The sequence below is a fragment of the Mastomys coucha genome, unplaced genomic scaffold (genome assembly GCF_008632895.1).
Source record: "Mastomys coucha isolate ucsf_1 unplaced genomic scaffold, UCSF_Mcou_1 pScaffold18, whole genome shotgun sequence".
NCBI classification, from domain to species: Eukaryota; Metazoa; Chordata; class Mammalia; order Rodentia; family Muridae; genus Mastomys; species Mastomys coucha.
The window spans coordinates 2565621-2584908 of record NW_022196900.1 but is presented as its reverse complement, the minus strand read 5'-3'; the positions used below and the strand labels follow the sequence as shown (position 1 = coordinate 2584908).

General features: G+C 44.4%; 1 pseudogene; it reads left to right on the top strand.

The window, feature by feature from the left end:
* The first annotated feature begins 18752 nt into the window (after window positions 1-18752).
* LOC116097223 lies at window positions 18753-18851 on the top strand (annotated as a pseudogene).
* Window positions 18852-19288: the final 437 nt, after the last annotated feature.

The window sequence follows — 19288 nt, the reverse complement described above, 5'->3', positions numbered from 1 at the left end:
AACCCCAGCTTCCGTCATCCACATCTTAGGCTGCGTTTTCCCACACCCTGAACGGTGTCTCTGTGCTTCCCTAAAGTCCAGCACCCAACACTGGTGGTGCAGGTTAAACACAATTGAGCCCGCTCCAAGTCCTCCCCTTGCTCCCAAATGGTGTTTCCATACCCTAGTAGCAGAGCGTAACTCAGATCCACATGGGAGTATAGCCAGTTGCCTTTTCTATGTCTGCTCCAGTTCCGGAATAATGACATGGAGACTTATTTTTATTAACGAATGCCTAGGCCTTAGGCTAGGCTTATTATATCGAATAATGTGTAAGTTATGAGCTAACTTATATGCTAATCTATGTCACACAGCTGGTTAGTTATTTTTGCTCAGTTTCATATGTCCAACTCTGTCCAAGCCCAGATGGTGAACCTCTGGTGACTCTCTCTTTCCCAGAGTTCCTCTCTGCCAGACGTCCCACTTTACTATCCTGCCTTTTGCTATAGGCTATAGGCTTTTTATTTTAACCAATCAGAAGGTGCCTTAGGCAGGCAAGGAAGGACAGAGAAATGTCTTCACACAGTGAATAAAAACATCACTTCAACATGGGAGAGACCTAAAAAGGGGGGTGTAAATAGGAAGTCCATCAGAGAAGGGTTCCAATAGCACAGGAACACCAGGAAGGTGACATGGTATGGGATAAGTCTCATGGGACAGTTTCAGTCGAGGGTATCTCAAGTAAACTGAGACCTGGTAGAGTGATGGGTTGGGATTCCTCCTCTTTGGTATGATGGGGTCACCCAGAAGAGTGTAGAGAAGCAACCTGATACACCTGAAACACCTGTAGCAGACTTCAGTTGAAAGAGAGGGACAGACAAAGCAAGGGCAACAGGGAGCAGAGGTAGGGCAGGAAGCTCAGAGTGGACACTTCCCTAAATAGGTGAGGCTGGATGAGTATATAGAATAGGAGGAGAGAATATCATGGGTGGCAGGAGCCAGCAGAAGCAAATGATCCACACCCACCAGGGGCAATTTTGGCAACTTGGTTTGGGTAGGTAGGACAGGCTTTTTTTTCCCCCTTGGAGGGGAGCAATGTCTATTCTGGATTTTGACACCAAATATAAGCAAGAGCACAGTGAAACTACTGAATTGGACCACTCTATGGGTAGAAAGGAAGGCTTATCAGGAATCAAACTGCCAAGGATATTTCTCAGGGGTCAGAGAGAAGTAAAATGGCACACAAGCAAGTTGATTTCATATGACAGTCAGCAGGGAGTGGTCTTTGGAGCTGATGCAGGCTGTTTGGATCGACCGGGGACTAGATGCCCTAGCCCAGGGTAGTCAACCTTTGGGGGTAGATTAAGGAAGGTTCGTGGTAAGCAGGAACCTTCCTTACATGAGATCGCTTTTCTGTTTGATAGAAAGCCATCTTTAGGCTTCTGTTTGCGTGGCCAGTGTCCTGCTTAAGACATTGTACCAGCACTTCCATTTTGGGGGTGCTCCTTTAGACTTAACAACCACCTCTCTTGTCTTCATTTATCTTCTGAAGTTCAGCTTTTTAGTATCCCAACCAAAAGGAGGCTCCTCAGCACTCCTTCTGGTGATTTAAAACTTCAATCCCTGTTCTGTTTATAAAAAGAAAAAAAAAGCAAGCAAGCAAGAAAAGGAAGAGAGGAAAGTCATTTTCTTAGCTGTCTATTGTAGCTGACGTTGGTTGGCAGATATCCACCCAAGAGAAAGGGGTCATTACATCCACCCCTTTATTTGTCTATGCCTCTGGGTAGATATTTTTTAATTCTCTGGTTGTCTTCATTGAGTCAAACAGTAAGAGGTTAAATTCACCTTAATTTTCTGAGTCTTGTTTTTCTGTAGTTGAGGATTCACATGTAATTATTGGTTTTTGTAGCATGGAAGTCATCAATGCCCTTGAAAACGTGACAAGGCTCTGGAATATGGAGATAGAGTTCTACTGAGACAGGATAGAGTGATTAGGGGATGAGGTAAAAATAGCACTCAGGGAACCAAAAGTTTGACTCTGAATGAAAGCAAAATATTATTTTTATTTTCGTGTATGAGTGTTTTGGCTGCATATATGTTTGTGCATCACATACATGCCTGGCTTAGTCCAAAAGAAGACAGTTGATCCTCCCGGAACTGGAGTTACAGACAATTAGGAACCACCATGTAGGTGCTGGAAACTGAATCCTTGTGTTCTGCAAGATCCCTAAGTGCTCTTAACCCTGGATTCATCTCTCTAGCCATTAGAGACCGAACCTTTACTTCCACCTCACTCTTCTTGTCCTTGTCCCTCCTTCCTGGCAGACTGCTTTGTGAGATAAGGTTGGCTTGTTGGGTTAAAAAATGATTAGGTTGGGGAAGGTGGAGGCTCTAGTTGTCCAAGACTGCTCCATCCAAACCACTATGGATGGATGCTGTTTCCTGTGACTGATAGGCCCTCGGGTAGAACTTGAGCTGGAACATCAGTTCTAAAACTACAAGAGCAGCAGCAGACATCTTGCCCTGGTAAATCAGGGCTGGGCTGGGCCAAGGCCTTTATTTTCTAAGTTGGGAGAGGCTTCAGGTTTCTGGTTTTTTTTTTTTTTTCCTGACAACTGCAAATGTGCCACGTGGGCACCACTGTAGCCAGAGTCAACAAGAAAAACAATACCGAGGGGAAATCTTGCTCACTTAAGTCACAGGACTGCGGTGAGTGACTCAAAGTCTATGTGTCATATGACTATACACGTCTCTACCTATGGGCTTCCTATCTAGATATATGCATGCCTCTGTGTCCCTGTGGGGGCCTCTCTGTTGTATGCTGGCAGAGAAAAAAGGGGACAGTCTGTACTTCAGACTCTATCGGTGGATTTATGAACAGCGTCCTGTGTTGCGTGCCTATATGGATCTGCATGACTCTGAATTCTGTCCGGGAAAATCTCATGTGGCGGTTTCTGTACTTCTACACTTATGTGTAATTGCCCCTCATTTCCATGATTTTCTCCAGTTTATGCTTTCCTTCACTTTAGACACTCTGCTCAGGCTCAGCTCCTGTCATGGGTAAGGCACCACCCCACCTTAGTCTCAGATTCCAATGTTTTAGAGTGAAATACACGTCGATTTTTTCAAACTCTGACTCGCATCAATCCTCTTCCACCTCACTGAGACTTCTACCAACTTACAGCCCAACAGGTTCCTCCTGGGCTCCCTTAATGTCCCAACTGGCTTCTCCTAAATTCAGGTAAGCTTAAGACCTGTAGCCACGGCTGAGATTCCTGACTGAATGCAAGCTGCTTTTTCTTCCTTATTACAGCAGTTCCCTTTTTCAGCAGCAGCACCTCTGCTCATCCCCCAGCTCCTACTCTGAACCACCTCACAGACAGAGCCTTGAGGTTAAAGGGTGGGAACTTCCTCCTTTCTTGCCCCTCCCACCTCTAACTCTGATTGGAGCCATTGCTCCCTTGCTATTTCTTGTTGTCTTTCTTCACATCCAAGGCTAGATTCTATAGAAACAGCCCTATTCATGAGGAGGTGGGCCCCGGGGAATGTGGGTTATAGCTTAATTAATGGTAGAACACTTATCTAGCATGCCTTGAATTCTGTACCCAGAAGGTACACACACACACACACACACACACACACACACACACACACACACACCACTTCAGACAGCCCCTCCCCCTTTTTTCTGAGACAGGGTTTCTCTGTGTAGCCTTGTCAGTCCTTGGAACTAGCTCTGTAGACCAGGCCTTGAACTCAGAGATCTGTCTGCATCTGTGTCCTTTAAAGGCATATGCCATGACCGCTGGGCTAGTCAGCCTTTTCTTCATAAAAAGAATCTCAACCAGTTCTTCTAATTATAGGTGAAAGGAAATGACAGGCATTGGAACCAGGCTTTGTGCAAACCTATATTAGTGCTACATCCTCAGCTCCCCAAAGTAGCTTGTACAACTCAGGGACCCAAAGTTGGACCATATCTAGGACTAAGCTAGATCATCATATGTCACTTAGATAACTTGCCGCTTCTGTCTTCCTTTCCGCATCTAATCTAATGTCCGTAAAATAGGACATTAGTATTCCCTACCCCAATGTCTTCATGAGGAAGAGAAGCAGTCGGGAACCAGAGAGCCCTTCGGTGGGTCTGACATCTCTTTTGCTTTAAAGAGCAGGTCTTATTCTTTTCGCTGCAGCTTCTCTCTCTCTGCCTCCCGGTCATGTTCCAGAACATGAAAGTACCCATCTTAGCATGTCAGGCCAATAAGAACCGGGATATTTTGCTGTTAATGGTTTAAAAAATGTATTTTACCTTTTGTTAATGAGTATGCCTGGCCTTATCCACATGCCTGGTGCCTTCAGAAGTCAGAGGAGGGTGTCAGAGCCTCTGGAACTGGAGTTAGGGTAGTTGTGAGGCACCATGTAGGTGCTGGGAACTGAACCCCAGGCTTGAGCAGGAGTAACAAGTACTCTAGACTGTGGAGCCATCTCTCCAGCCTCTACTGTCATGTATCACTTAATAACCACTAAAGAAAATCTTAAGGGTTACCTTAAGTCAGAGTCTGCTCCTGGGCCATTTAAATACCATGGGAAAAGAAATACCTGATGAAATATGGTTTCTATGACCCTCTTGGGTGTGGTTGGATGGGCACAGGAATAAAGGATAATTGTGATGAGGCAGAATTTAAAATGTAGGGATATTTAAGAGGGATAACCAAGGGAAGGAAGTCCTTTACGCTATGACCTGGTTTGTGCTTCTCAGTAGAAAGTCAAGAACTTCAGTATAAGAGATAGTCAGGAAAGCTCACTCTCATGGAGACAATGCTCATTTTCCTGATGTATCTAAAAGTCTAAGAACAACAAATGAACTGTTTGCTTAGAGCCAAGTACCTGGGGCCTGTGAGTTTACAGATAGTCCTCTGGTGTCCCTAAACCAGAGTAATTCAGAAGCCAACTTACAATTCCACCCACAAAGGGAATTCTCCACGATAAGACGAACAATTGAACCAGATCTTTCTTTTCCTTATTTTTTGTTTTTTTGAAGATCTCTTTATGCTGGACATAATGGTGCATGCCTTTAATTCCGGCATGTGGGAGGTAGAGGCAGGCAGATATCTGTGAGTTAGAGGCCAACCTGGTCTACAGAGTGAGTTTCAAGTCAGCCATAACCACATAGTGAGACCCTGTGTCAAAACAAACCAAACAAAAACAAAACCCAAACAAACAAAAAGATTCCTTTATTTTTATTTTCCAACTATGAGTGTTTTGGCTGCATGTACGTCTGTGCACCATGTTTGTGAACGGTGCCTGTGGAGACTGGACGAGGACTTCGGATCCCCTGGCTATAGTTAGAGTTGGTTGTGAGCCACCATGTGAATGTTGGGAATGAAACTCCTGAAATAGCAGCTGAACCATCTCCAGCTCCAGTGTTTTGGTTTTTTAGAGAGAGGGTCTCAGTGCGTAGCACAGGCTAACCTTGAATTTTCTGTAATCCTTCTATCTCAACTTCCCAAATTCTGGCATTATAATCTCGGGCTACCATGCTCTATTTGGCTCACCTTTTTTAACTTTTATGTAGCCACAAAGCTTTTGGAATCATGGTAGGCTGGATGCCTTACTGGTGTCATGGTCTGCCAGTAATCCAGAGACTGTGTCAAATTTCTCTTTTAATGTCTTTGTCTACAAGTGGCTTATTGGACCCAACAGGAGCTCATCCAGACAAACTCTGTAATAGGTGCACAGTAGGCAAGAGTCTCTGTGAAGTTTCTAGTTTGTCTTATAGATGAGAGAGCTAAATGGGCGGCAGATGCCACATGTAAATGCATGACCAAATTTTTATCATCAGCATCCCCTCGAAGCTTTCTCCTCTTAGCACATTTTAAAATGTAACTAAATATTGTCTCTTCTCCTTCTTCTCCTTCTCCTTCTTTTTCTCGCCCTTGCCTTGGCCTCTCATTTTCTTTATCTTTCTTCTTTTTGATTTTTTAAGACAGGATTTCTGTGTAGCTCTGTTCTGGAACTCATGCTGTAGACCAGGCTGGCCTCTGTCTTGCAGATCTCCTCCTGCCTCTGTCTTCCTGAGCGCTGGGATTAAAGGTGATACTGTCAGGTTAGTTGGCAAGCATCTTTGCCAGCTGAGCCATCACTTTGGCACTTAAAAATTTTAAGCTTTACCTAGGATTTGAGCCTGCTTGTAAATTACGTCCTTTGAAAACTGTAACTTGAAAGCTACAACATTGGACCAGGGATACAGTTCAGTTGATGGAGGGCTCGCCTAGCACGCAGTCTAGGTTCCATCCCAAGCACTGCCAGCACTTAGGAGATGAGGCCAGATGATGAGGACTTTAATGTTCTCTGTGGTTATATAGCAATTCTGAGGCCAATCTGAGATCCAGAAGATGGTGTCTCCAATCTTTCTTAGTTTCTTTTTTTATCTCTTTTTAAAATAAATCCAACTTTGCTTCATACTGACTCATTCTGAAATTTTCTATAGGAAAAAAAATACCCAACAAACAAAAACAATCCAACAAAATAAAACTCAACCAAAACTGTTGGCATTCCTTCTAAGCTCCTCCCAACAGTCACCTATCAACATCCAGGTCGGCCTCCCCCCTTCCCCTTCTCTCCATGTGTTCATGGCCAATCTCTCTCTGTCTCTCTGTCTCTCTGTCTCTCTCTCTGTCTCTCTCTCTCTGTCTCTCTGTGTCTTTGTCTGTCTCTGTCTCTGTCTCTGTCTCTGTCTCTCTCTCTCTCTCTCTCTCTTTCCTTCTCTGTCTCCTCTCTTTCTCTGGCTCTACTCCCTTCTCAACTTCCCTTCCCATGCCCCCAAATAATCTCTATTCTATACTAGACACATGGGCCCGCTGAGGTACCCTCTCCCACCACACCATACCTCCCTCTACAAAACATATCCTAATCTTTACACAACACATAAAAAAAACACCCCCAGATTCATCTGAGTGGAGGCCACAGAAGAGCTCAATAGACTTGGGCTGTGTGTCCCCCACTGCTGCTGGCAGTGAGCTTGCCAGACAACTTCCCCAAACCTACCACTGCAATTGGAGAAATGGAGACTTTGGGCAGGATAGTGTGGGGGACCAGGGCAGAATCTCCCCCTTATCCAGCCAAAGGAAAAGGAGAAATTTGAGGTGTGTAAATTGAGAACTAATTTGGTGCCCCAGAGTTCCTGGGGATTGTAGGAAAATAATTTGGGAAAGGAGGACCAAAGACACCATTTGAAAGACAGCTCTGAGAAAGTACAGGAAGCGGCTGTGCTCCGCGTGCCCTGGTTTTGTTTGCTCAGATCCCAGATCAAAGGACAGCAGAGGGAAGCCTCAGGAAGCTACAAATGCCAACAAGTCCGTGGTGGGGTAACAACCCTCACATTCCAGACCCACTCTGTGGCAAGAACCTTTTCATGTGGCTTAGTATCATAGAGGCTGAGTGGGCCAGTGGGCCATACATTGTGATTTTGGGGGCCGAGACGAGGGAAAGGGTCATGGACGATCAGCCAGCCACCACCTGTTGACACAGGAGCAGCATGCAAGCTCATATGTGAGAGCTGGTATCTTGTTAACAAGGACAGTGTTCCCTTACTCCAGACCGACCAGTTTAGACAATGTTTGAACTTATAGTGCTCATTTCCTCTTTACGTTAAGATATAGAAACTACAGAGAGACTTTGACATCGTCTTAAAAATAAAAAAACAAATTATGTCTTAAAACTACTCACAGGTATATGTAGCTGTCTAAATGAAAATGGCTCTCACAGGCTCATAGGGAGCAACATTGTTTGAAAAGATTAGGAAACGTGGTCTTGTTGGAGGAAGTGTGCCCCTGGGCTTGGGCTTTGAGGTCTCAGAAGCTCAAGCCAGGCCTCGTGACTCACCGTTTCTTCCTGCTGCCCGCTGATCGAGATGTAGAACCCGCAGCTACCTCTCCAGCACCACGTCTGCCCACGTGCTTTCATGCTTCCTGCTATGACAATAATGGACTAAACCTCTGGACTTGTAAGCCAGCCCCAATTAAATGTTTTCCTTTCTAAGATTTGCCTTGGTCATGGTGTTTCTTCATAGCACCAAAAACCCTTAGACAGTGTGTGTGTGTGTGTGTGTGTGTGTGTGTGTGTGTGTGTGTGTGTGTGCATGTAGGTATGTGGATATGAATGTAGATGCCCTGCAGGTCAGAGGCATCAGATCTCTTGAGGCCTCATGGTTCCAGATGGTTGTGAGCTGCTCTGTGGATGTTGGGAATCGCACCTGGGTCCTCTGGAATAGCCACAGGTGCTTGTAAGTGCAGAGCTATCTCCACAACTTTAAAGGTCTGACTTCTTCCTAAATGATAACTATAGCACATTCTTCTTTGGTGCTAGATAAGCCAGATATGATTAACATGTTTTGTAGGTAATAATAATGCATTTGATCCTCAGAAAACTTCTTATTTTATTTTTAATTTATGAGACAGTTTCTCTGTGTGGCCTGGCTATGCTGGAACTCACCGAACAGACCAGGTTGGCCTCAAACTCTCAGAGACCTGCCTGCCTCTGACTACTGAGTGCTGGGATTAAAGGCCTGCACCCCTACCACCTGACCCTCAGGAAGGATGAGAGCGCCTAACAACAGCACACCCTGGAATTCCCAGGACTCTCAGTGCTACAGCTCACAGGCGAGCAAGTGGTGTGTAGTGACTAGTTAGGTTCCTTTGGAAGCAAGAGCTTCCTAGAAGGTAGATGATGGGAGGAAGCTAATTAGAGGGTACAAATACAACTAACAGAAAGAGGCAGAAGGGACCAAAATCTAAGAATAGGCACTGGGGGTTGTTGGGCTTTAGTTTGGTTGGTGTGGGTTTTTCTGAGACAGGGTCTCACTATGCAGCTGCCCCAAGACTCTCTATGTAGGAGCTGTCGAGATGGCTCAGCGGGTAAGAGCACTGACTGCTCTTCCGAAGGTCCTGAGTTCGGATCCCAGCAACCACATGGTGGCTCACAACCATCCGTGATGAGATCTGATGTCCTCTTCTGGTGCGTTTGAAGACAGCTACAATGAATTACGCTGAATCGAGAGGGGCCCGAGTGAGCGAGGCTGGAGCGAGCAGGGCTGTCCTGAGTTCAATTCCCAGCAGGCACATGATGGCTCACGGCCATCTGTACAGCTACAGTATACTCATACAAAATAAATAAATCTTTAATAATAATAAAAAAGACTATGTAGACCAGGATCACAGAGATGCACCCAAGTGCTGGAATTTAAGTTGCGCAGTGCTAGCAGAAGAGCTCTCCCAGGCCTGGAAAGTGACATTCTCTAGAGTTCAGTAGGTTCCAGTGTTTTGGGCAGCAAGGAGGAGCCAAGGCTGGCCCTCGAATATGCCTCTATCACGTGTCCTCTCCTCTGGAGCCCTCATAGGTCTTATCCTCCTCAACTGCACCTTTTCTTTCTGCTAAAGGTGCCTTAGACCTCAGCACCTGTCAAGTCCCTTGATGTGTCCCCCTCCCCACCCTACCAACCCCCAGCTTCCAAAGCCTGAAAAACAGAAGGGTTTGATTTTCCATTGAGAGCCAGTGCTGATTAGCTTGTGGCTCATCTTGGGACTCTCATCCATACCACTCATCCAACGGGTTGGGACCACCATGAAGTTTGAAGTCACAGGGTATTCACAAGCAGGGTCTCTGGGGATGAGGGGGTGCAGACGCACCTCTGTAGACGCTCCCTCACCCTTGCACCATCTGGTAGACATGTATATGAACTATGCCTGTCCTGTCCAAGCAAGTATGACCTCCTTCCCCTGCCAATCCCATATCCTTGTCTTTTGAGAAAGTCCTCGTGCCATCCCCTTCTCCTCCCACAGTTCTAACCTTCAGGAATGAAAACAGAATCTCCACCCACTAATTTCTGGATATTTTTGGAAGAAAGAAGGAAGTGGGCCTGGGCTATAGATCAACAGTAGAGCCCTTGGCAAGCAAGTGCAAGGTGTTCAACATCCTTAGCAGCAAGGCGTTCAAGGCTCCTGACTCCAATGTGCCTTTGTCAACACATTTGCATGTATCATCTGTCCACCATCGAACGACAATAACAAAACAAAACAGCAGCAACCACAAAAAGTCCCAACTAGGTCCCACAGCTGAACTGCTTCTCAATAAGCTCAGAGTCCCGAACTGTGAGATTTGGATAGGGCTTCTCAATGCCTCCTCTCTCCTTCCTCCCAGATGGCGCTCTTCAAGACTCCAGACCAATTTTACAGGGCAGTCCCAGAAGACATCCCACAGGCTCTGTCTTCCTTGCCAGATGATCTGAGGAAAGTGGTCCTCCACTGCCCCAGGGGGCATAGCCATGTGGCTTAGTCAACCACAGTAATTCCATTTCATTTGCCAGTGATGTCCTAACTCGACAAAGAAGCATGTGAGGTTGCCTTGGCCTGTGGATCAGCAGAAATGAGGTGTGTGTGCGCGCGCGTGCGTGTGCGCACGTGCAAGAGAGACAGAGACAGAGACAGAGGGCAGAGACTCCTGGATGAAAACTGATCTGTGAGGAAAAACATCCTGCTTTCAGTGTAGGATCAAGACACTGTGCAACCTCTGAATGGAACAAGGCTTGTTTAGAGTTACAGGAAAGCATATTTTGTAACAAGTTAAAACAGATGACTTTTACCCATAAGCATTTCAAAAACAAAGATGGGGGTCCTTCATCAAGGATTCCAGCGCTGGACTGGGAACTGAACATCAAAAGGAGGAGAAAGTTATGTTCTGCCACGAGCCGGTGGAACTGTGGGATGGCTTTTCTCCAGATTTGGCCCCTGTTTAGACAAGCTGACCTAGATCAAGGAAATGAAGCTAACTTTTCTTCCTTTTCCCTGACTAACCATTAAGACATCCGGAGGCCGGGGTCACAAGAGTGCTTTTAGCGTGGCTCTCCTGCCCTCTGCTGGATTAAGAAGAATGTTAGCTAAGTGGATTTCTGGAAAGGACAACTGTCCAGAAAGGGGGCATGGATGGGAAACAGGACTTCCTGGCTGTCTCATCTGTCTTATATCAATCATGTTGAGGAAGCTCTGTACTTAGGTGCCCAGGTGAGCCTCGCGGTGGAGTCATCCTGCCTCAGCTTTGCAAGGGCTGGATTAGTAAAACTCCTCCCCTCCTCTCCCTTTCTCTAGCCCTCCCCTCGCCTCCCCTGCTCTCTCCTCTCCCTGTCGGAGTTGACCGCTGAGGATGCAAAGACCTTCGGCACAGCTGAAGATAAGAAGACAACAATCTCTGACTTATAACAGTTTGATTCTACAAGAGACTTTCCAAAATGGCAAACCCTGCGGGTAGAATACAGTCCCACCCTGCCCGGCCCGCCCACTCTTCCTCCCTTGCATCCCTTTTGTTTATAAGTGCTTTTCATTTCTCCTCTGAGTTTAGAATCAGTAGCGGTTGGAGTTTCCCATACCTATTTTTGATAACTGACACAACTTTTAGTAGCATAATTTTTCTTCTTGAAAAAGGAATTTGAAGATATAGAGGAGTGCTGGGAATTGAACTTGGGGTTTTATACATGCTAAATGCTTACTCTGTTACTGAAGTATAACCCCAGTATTTTCTGTATTATTCTTTATTTTTTAGTAATAGGAAACAGTTATTAAGAAAGAAAAGGCCCGGCAGTGGTGGCACACGCCTTTAATCTCAGCACTTGGGAGGCAGAGGCAGGCGGATTTCTGAGTTCGAGGCCAGCCTGGTCTACAGAGTGAGTTCCAGGATATCCAGGGCTGACAGAGAAACCCTGTCTCGAAAAACCAAAATAAATAAATAAATAAATAAAAATAAAAATAAAAAATACCCAAGCAATGGTGTCACATGCCTTTAACCCCAGCACTCAGGAGGTAGTGGCAGGCAGAAGTCTGTGAGTTCTTGGTCAGCTGGGTCCACAGAACGAGTTCCAGGGCAGCCAGGGCTACACAGGAAAACCCTGCCTAGAAAAAATTAAAATTTCTGGGTGGTGGTGGCCCACACCTTTAATCCCAGCACTTGGGAGGCAGAGGCAGATGAATTTCTGAGTTCAAGGCCAGCCTGGTCTACAGAGTGAGTTCCAGGACAGCCAGGGCTACTCAGAGAAACCTTGTCTCAAAAAACCAAAAAAAAAAAAAAGAAAGAAAGAAAAGAAAAGAAAAAAATTAAAATTAAAAATATATAATAATAATAGTAACGACTTATTTTTATCATTTTTAGTTGTGAGTAGGTATGTGTTTGGGGGGAGGGGTGTGCATAGTAAATGAAAGTGTCAGCAGAGTTCAGAGGTAAACTTCAGATCCCCTGAAGCTGACATTGCTAGCTCAGTCGGTAGAGCATGAGACTCTTTCTTTGTTTTTGTTTTTTTTTAAAGAGTTTTTAAGAGTTTTATTATTATTATATATAAGTATGTGTGAGTAGCTGTCTTCAGACACACAAGAAGAGGGCATCAGATCTCATTATGGATGATTGTGAGCCACCATGTGGTTGCTGGGATTTGAACTCAGGACTTTCAGAAGAGCAGCCAGTGCTCGTAACAGCTGAGCCATCTCCTCTTTAGCCCGAGACTCTTTCTTAAGCTCAAGATCATAGGTTTGAGCTCCGTGTTAGGCGCCAGTTGTCCTTGTCTGCTCTGCATGGCTGCTTGGGGAGGCAGAACACAGGGAGTTTGACTGCATTTACCCCACGCTGCCACCACTGAGACACTGCTCTGGGTGGGAAACAGCGGTCTGAGACATGAGAAGGCCAGAGCTAGTTTGAGGGACCCCAGGCCTGTGATGAGGCCAGGCCATGGGGTTCTCAGACTCTTGGACATCCAGGTGCCTGCCACTGGGAGTGTCCCAAGAAGAGCAAAGCTGGGAACAGCATCTAACTGGGGGCCAGGGGGAAGGGGAGCTCCGGCTTGCCCCAGCAGGGTGATTATCCTTAGCTCGGTAGAGGCAGGCTTGGTGGTGGTTGTGGCTGGGAGCACACAGAGGCCTTCTACAGGAGATTAAGCTGTGGCTCTGAGGTTGAAGGCCTTCTTCATGACTCCTCGTGGGGGATCTTGATGAAAAGAGACAGTTCATGGATCTAAACAGTTTATTGTCATGGCGGAAAATGGATTCTTAAAGCCATACCCCATTTCTCAGGGTGGGCTTTAGATTAAATACCTTTTGTAGGGAGGAATGTCTGGGAAGGGAAGCTTATTGGCTAAGCTCTCTGGGCCTCTAGGTACCTCATTAACATGGAAAAATATGTTTTGAGCCTATATGACCATAGGACATGATTGTTTTATGTGGAAAACATGGCACTCGTTCCAAGTCAGGAGTCTGGCAGGGATCTGGGAGTCACCTAAGCCTCAGGTGTGTGCCCATGGGTCTCGACCTTACCAAACTTCCTGACCTGGTTTTATGTCCCAAAATTGCAGAGGTTCATGAGCTGTCCAACATGGCCAGGTGTCAAAGGCCAGCTTCCATACCACAGTGTTAATCTGAAGGCAGCAAGCATGGACTCCATGATTAGGGTCGGTGCTAACAGCAGCCAACAGGGGCCAGCACTAGGAGGGCTGACGGGATTGGTTCAGAGAGCAACTGGGGCTGCTGCATGTGGCAGCCAGGAATTAGAGAAAAGAAACTGAGGGGTAGGGTGATCTCTCTCTCTCTCTCACACACACACACACACACACACACACACAGAGTGAATGAAGCAAAGCAGGCTCAAACCACTTTATTTTTTCTCTTAACCCTTTTATATCCCCTAAGACATAATTTTTAAAAATGATTTATTTATTATTATATCTAAGTACACTGTAGCTGTCTTCAGACACACCAGAAGAGGGCGTCAGATCTTATTACAGATGGTTGTGGGCCACCATGTGGTTGCTGGGATTTGAACTCAATTCCTTCGGAAGAGTAGTCAGTACTCTTAACTGCTGAGCCATCTCTCCAGCCCAAGACATAATTTTTTATGTAAGAAGAAAATCACCTCATAGCTACAAGTTACACATTTTAAAAAAAAAAACAATCATCACAAAAACATATTCTTCAAGAACAGATTAAAATCATTACACAAAAGGAAATTACAACAGAATTATTGACTATGTTTCTTCTTTTAAAACATACCCCGCTAAACATTTCTCATCTTCCTCTCCACAAGCTCATTGTAACCCCAAACAGTAATTCTCTTGTCATAGATTAACAAAGTTTAAGCAAGCCAAGTCTATAGTAGTAAGCTTCCCCTATGCTTCGCTGGTGACAATCTGTTTTACTAAGGTACAGGCCGTCTAGCTTGCATCTTATTTTTCAAGTTTTTAATCAGCTAACCCGGCTGATCATCTGTTCTTTCTTGTTATATCAGAAGTATTTAATCATTATTCATAAGCTTCCTTTCCATGGTGTACATTGAAAGCCTATACCACATCCCTAGATCATACGATCAAGGAACTTAGGTCCAATCGAGAGTGAATGTTTTCTTTGATCATTAACTTGTTCCAAGCCTATTTTTCTTGCTACTACAATTTCACCTGCTTGCAATGCATGAATGTCTTTTTAAAAAAGATTTATTTATTATTATATGTAAGTACACTATAGCTGTCTTCAGACACACCAGAAGAGGGCATCAGGTCTCATTATGGATGGTTGTGAGCCACCATGTGGTTGCTGGGATTTGAACTCAGGACCTTCAGAAGAGCAGTCAGTGCTCTTAACCGCTGAGCCATCTCACCAGCCCTGTACTACTGTCTTTAACGCAGGTAGCTCTTGCCGTTTTATGAGGAAGGAACACATTCCTGAATCTAACTTTAAACTTTCTATCAACTATCCTAACTCCCCAAAGTTATTTAAATCAAACTAACTTGCTAAAACTACTTAAGCAAAACCAGGAATTCTATGAAATCATTAATTATCTAAACAGCATTATCTCAAGAATGTTCATCTTCATGTTAATCTTCTGGAAACTTGCCCAACAGATCATCCAGAAAGTAATCACAGCAGACTACAGGCAGTGAGGGTCTCCTGGTGTCCACTCAGAGACCAAGCCAAATAGATGATAAGTACAGCAATGACAAACATGAGAAGACACCTTAGTAGCAAGAAGCAATCCTGGGATGAAGTCTCTGGGGCTGCATCTTCCCAGGGTATATCCATTGCAACCAAACAAAGATGATGGGCCATCTCCAGGAAGCTCACTTGCTCACTGCAGCTCTTTCTGCATGACATCCTCCAACTGGGAAACAAACTCAGGGCCTCTGCAAGAGGAGCACCTGCTCCTAACCACTTAACCATGTAACTTCCTCCTGTCTAATTTCAAAAGAACGGTGTGCCCTGCACATGTTAGACAGAGAGTCTACCGAGATGTTATGATTCCAACCCAAGGTTGTATTATGTTGTTTGTTTTGAAACATGTTACATATCCCAGAACTCTTTATTTCATTATAGTTTTTAGATTCATTTCTTTTGTTTTATGTGTATGTGTGTTTGCCTGCATGTATGTGTGTGTACCATGTGCATGCCTGGCACCTGGGGAAGTGTGAAGAGGGCATTGGATCGCTGAAATTGGATTTATATAGAGATGGTTTTGAGCTACTTTGGGAGTGCTGGAAATGGAATCCAGGTTCTTAGCCACCAAGTCTTCTCTCCATTTCCCAGGCAATGAATTCTTAATCCTATTGCCTTTTCCTCCCAAGTGCAGAAATACAAGTATGAGCCACCATTCCTGACCTAAATTTGTATTTTCTTTTTCAAGACAGGTATCCCTGGGTATCCCTAATGACACTAGAACTCACTCTGTAGACCAGGCTGGTCTTGAACCTAGAGATCTACATGCCTCTGCCTCCCAAGTGCTAGGATTAAAAGGATGTGCCACCATTGCCTAAGACTGTATTTTTACATGATCATGATAAACATTTTAGTGATGCCCCCCCAAAAAAAGAAGAGGAGAACAAATAGTAGTTAAAATCCCACTGTCCTTGGGAGATGGCCAGAGAGATGGCTCAGTAGTTAAAAGCACTGACTGTTCTTCCAGAGGACTGGGGTTTTCAGCATCCACATAGCAGTTTATAATTGTCTGTAACTCCAAGATTCAACATTCTCATGCAGACATACATGTAGGCAAAACACTGATGCATGTAAAATAAAAAATTTTAAAATCCCACCATCCTGGGGGCTGAAGAGATGGCTCAGTAGTTAAGAGGTTTCTAGAGGACCCAGGTTTGATTCTCAGCACCCACATGGTGGCTCACAACCATCTGCAACTAAAGTTCCAGGGGGGATTCTGATGCCTCCTCTGGCTTCTAAGCACACATGGGCTGCACAAACAAACATGCGGGGGAAAATAGCCATACACATAAAAAAGTAAACATTTTTAAATCTTAAAAATCCCATCAGTGACATGACATTATTGGGTGGCCATTATTCCAAATAGCTATTATGGAGACACAGATAGAAATTAGACAGCTAGGTAGCTGTGGCCAATAAACAAAACACACACAAACACTCCTCTTGTGAGGCTAATCTTAATTGTTAACCTGAAGTGATATGAATCTCTTAACAGACACGTTGGTCTGTGAGGGCATTTCCAGAAAGGATTTGCTGAGGGGCAGTGAAGATCCTCCCTGAGTGTGCAGTACTTGCCATTGGAAGGCCCAGATATAAAGAGATCTGAAGGAAAATATTGTTGCCCACTTTGACTTGTGAGTGAGGCTGATGCTGCTACGGCTGCCCTTAGCTGCAATGGTAGTTCTGGAAAGGCAGTTCCAGCCATTGGTGAACACATCTCCTCTCTTCCACTCTCACTGTTGCCAGAGTGCTTATTCCAGAGAGATGTCTGCAATGTTTCTGGAGACCCCTCAGGGAGATACCATTCACCATGACCCCAAGTGGGGTTCAGGGTCCCCTTCCAGTAGTCAAGGGGTCTCATAAATCTACCTGCCTCTGCATCCTGAGAGCTTGGATCAAAGACGTGTGCCACCACCTCTGGCCAGACTAGGAATTTTCAATGGGGATTTATAAGTTTTGATTGGATGGTGAATGAATGTGTAAATGCTCATCACACTTGAACAGCTCGGTGGCTATGGTATATGACTGGGTTCCAACCCACCAGCCTGCCTCTGTACTTGGCTTAAAAGCCATTTTAGAGTGAAGACAAACTGGGTTCACTCTCATTTATGATTAAACCTCTGTTTCTCAAGGATTGGGATATGCCCTCCTGTGTAACCTTAACTACAGATGGTTCTGCACTGCCTGTTCCAGGAATGGCAATCATGTCTTTGTTTCAAAAGGCTATTATGATCTCTTGTTGTTATGACTAACTTAAGACCACCTTGCAACCATGTCTTTGTTCAGGTTGTTATGACTAATTTCATATGCATCTGTTCTGCTTTGGTAACCCTACCTCTTTGCCTGCCGAATCCCCCATTTGGAAACCTCCTACTCGAAAAACAAAACAAAACAAAAACAAAAAAACAAAAAAAAGGAAGAAAATGAACAACTTGAAAATAGATTCTAATCTTTATTTCTAAGAGAAAAAGAAAAAGGGGGGAAAACCTATTAAATTATCTAAATCTCTCTGCTCTGAGTTCGCTACGCTGTAAGTTCTTAATTGTAAGGTTTTTTTGTTTTTTTGTTTGTTTGTTTTTGTTTTTTTGAGAGAGGGTTTCTCTGTGTAACTCTGGCTGTCCTGGAACTCACTCTGTAGACCAGGCTGGCCTCGAGCTCAGAAATCTGACTGCCTCTGCCTCCCAAGTGCTGGGATTAAAGGCGTATGTGCCACCACTGTCCCGCTTAGTTGTAAGTTCTTTTTTTTTTTTTAAGATTTATTTATTATTATAAATGAGTACAGAGAAGAGGGTATCAGATTTCATTATGGGTGGTTGTGAGCCACCATGTGGTTGCTGGGGTTTGAACTCATGACCTTCGGAAGAGCAGTCAGTGCTCTTACCCGCTGAGCCATCTCACCAGCCCTAGTTGTAAGTTCTTAATTCTTAGTTCTGATATATTTTCTCAGAACAGAATTCATGATCACGTGGTATCTAATTCAAAAGTTCACCATGAGTTTAAACATAAATTCAAATCATAAATTGAATAAGAAGTTTTCAGCAGAGAGTATACATGTATTTCCATTAACAGTAGTTATCTAGGGCTGGAGAGATGGCTCAGAAGTTGAGAGCACTGACTGCTCTTCCAGAGGTCCTGAGTTCAATTTCTGATGACCAGATGGTGGCTTACAACCATCTGTAATGGGATCTGACACCCTCTTCTGGTGTGTCTGAAGGCAGCTACAGTGTACCATATAAATAAAATAAATCTTTTTTTTTTTTTAAGAGTAGTTATCTAACTAGACATTTCTCTTCTGCCACTAGCTCCACAACTTCATTGAAAGATAAAAACCATAATTCTTGTGACTAAATTAACATTGAAGTTTTATATAGATAAACCCATTCAATATTTATTTTCTGTCCTTGAACCTACAATTAATCATTAGTTCCCTTTTATGACCTTTGGTTAACTGTTTCACAGTTCTAAGGAATGTATTCTAAGGTGCCTGCTTTCTATCTCAGAAGCATTTAACTCATGACACATGAAGACTGGCAGAGTTCTAATTACAGTATTCATAACACAGAGGGCTTTAATAGCAGCCCTATTATTTTAAAGGGCTTAATAATTATTAATATAATTTAAGAAATTCTTGCCGGGTGGTGGTGGCGCACGCCTTTGATCCCAGCACTCGGGAGGCAGAGGCAGGCGGATTTCTGAGTTCGAGGCCAGCCTGGTCTACAGAGTGAGTTCCAGGACAGCCAAAGCTACACAGAGAAACCCTGTCTTGAAACCCCCCCCCCCAAAAAAATTGGAACGATACATAGAAGATTAGCATGGCCCCTGCGCAAGAATGACACACAAATTCGTGAAGCGTTCCATATTTAAAAAAAAAAATTAAGAAATCATCTATTTGTCTACATATTCATCAGTATAAGATAATTTTTGTTGATCTGCAAATATCTGCCAAATAGGGTAGGCTAGTGCCCAGGGATTATAGTATTAATTTTATAAGGACAGGAGAGGCATATCAGGGGCCAGAGAGATGGCTCAGTGGTTATGAGCACTGACTGTTCTTCTGAAGGTCCTGAGTTCAAATCCCAGCAACCACATGGTGGCTCACAACCATCTGTAATGAGATCTGATGCCCTCTTCTGGTGTGTCTGAAGACAGCTACATTGTACTTAGATATAGTAATAAATAAATCTTTCTGGGCAGTGGTGGCACACGCCTTTAATACCAGCACTTGGGAGGCAGAGGCACTTGGATTTTTGAGTTTGAGGCCAGCCTGATCTACAGAGTGAGTTCCAGAACAGCCAGGGATA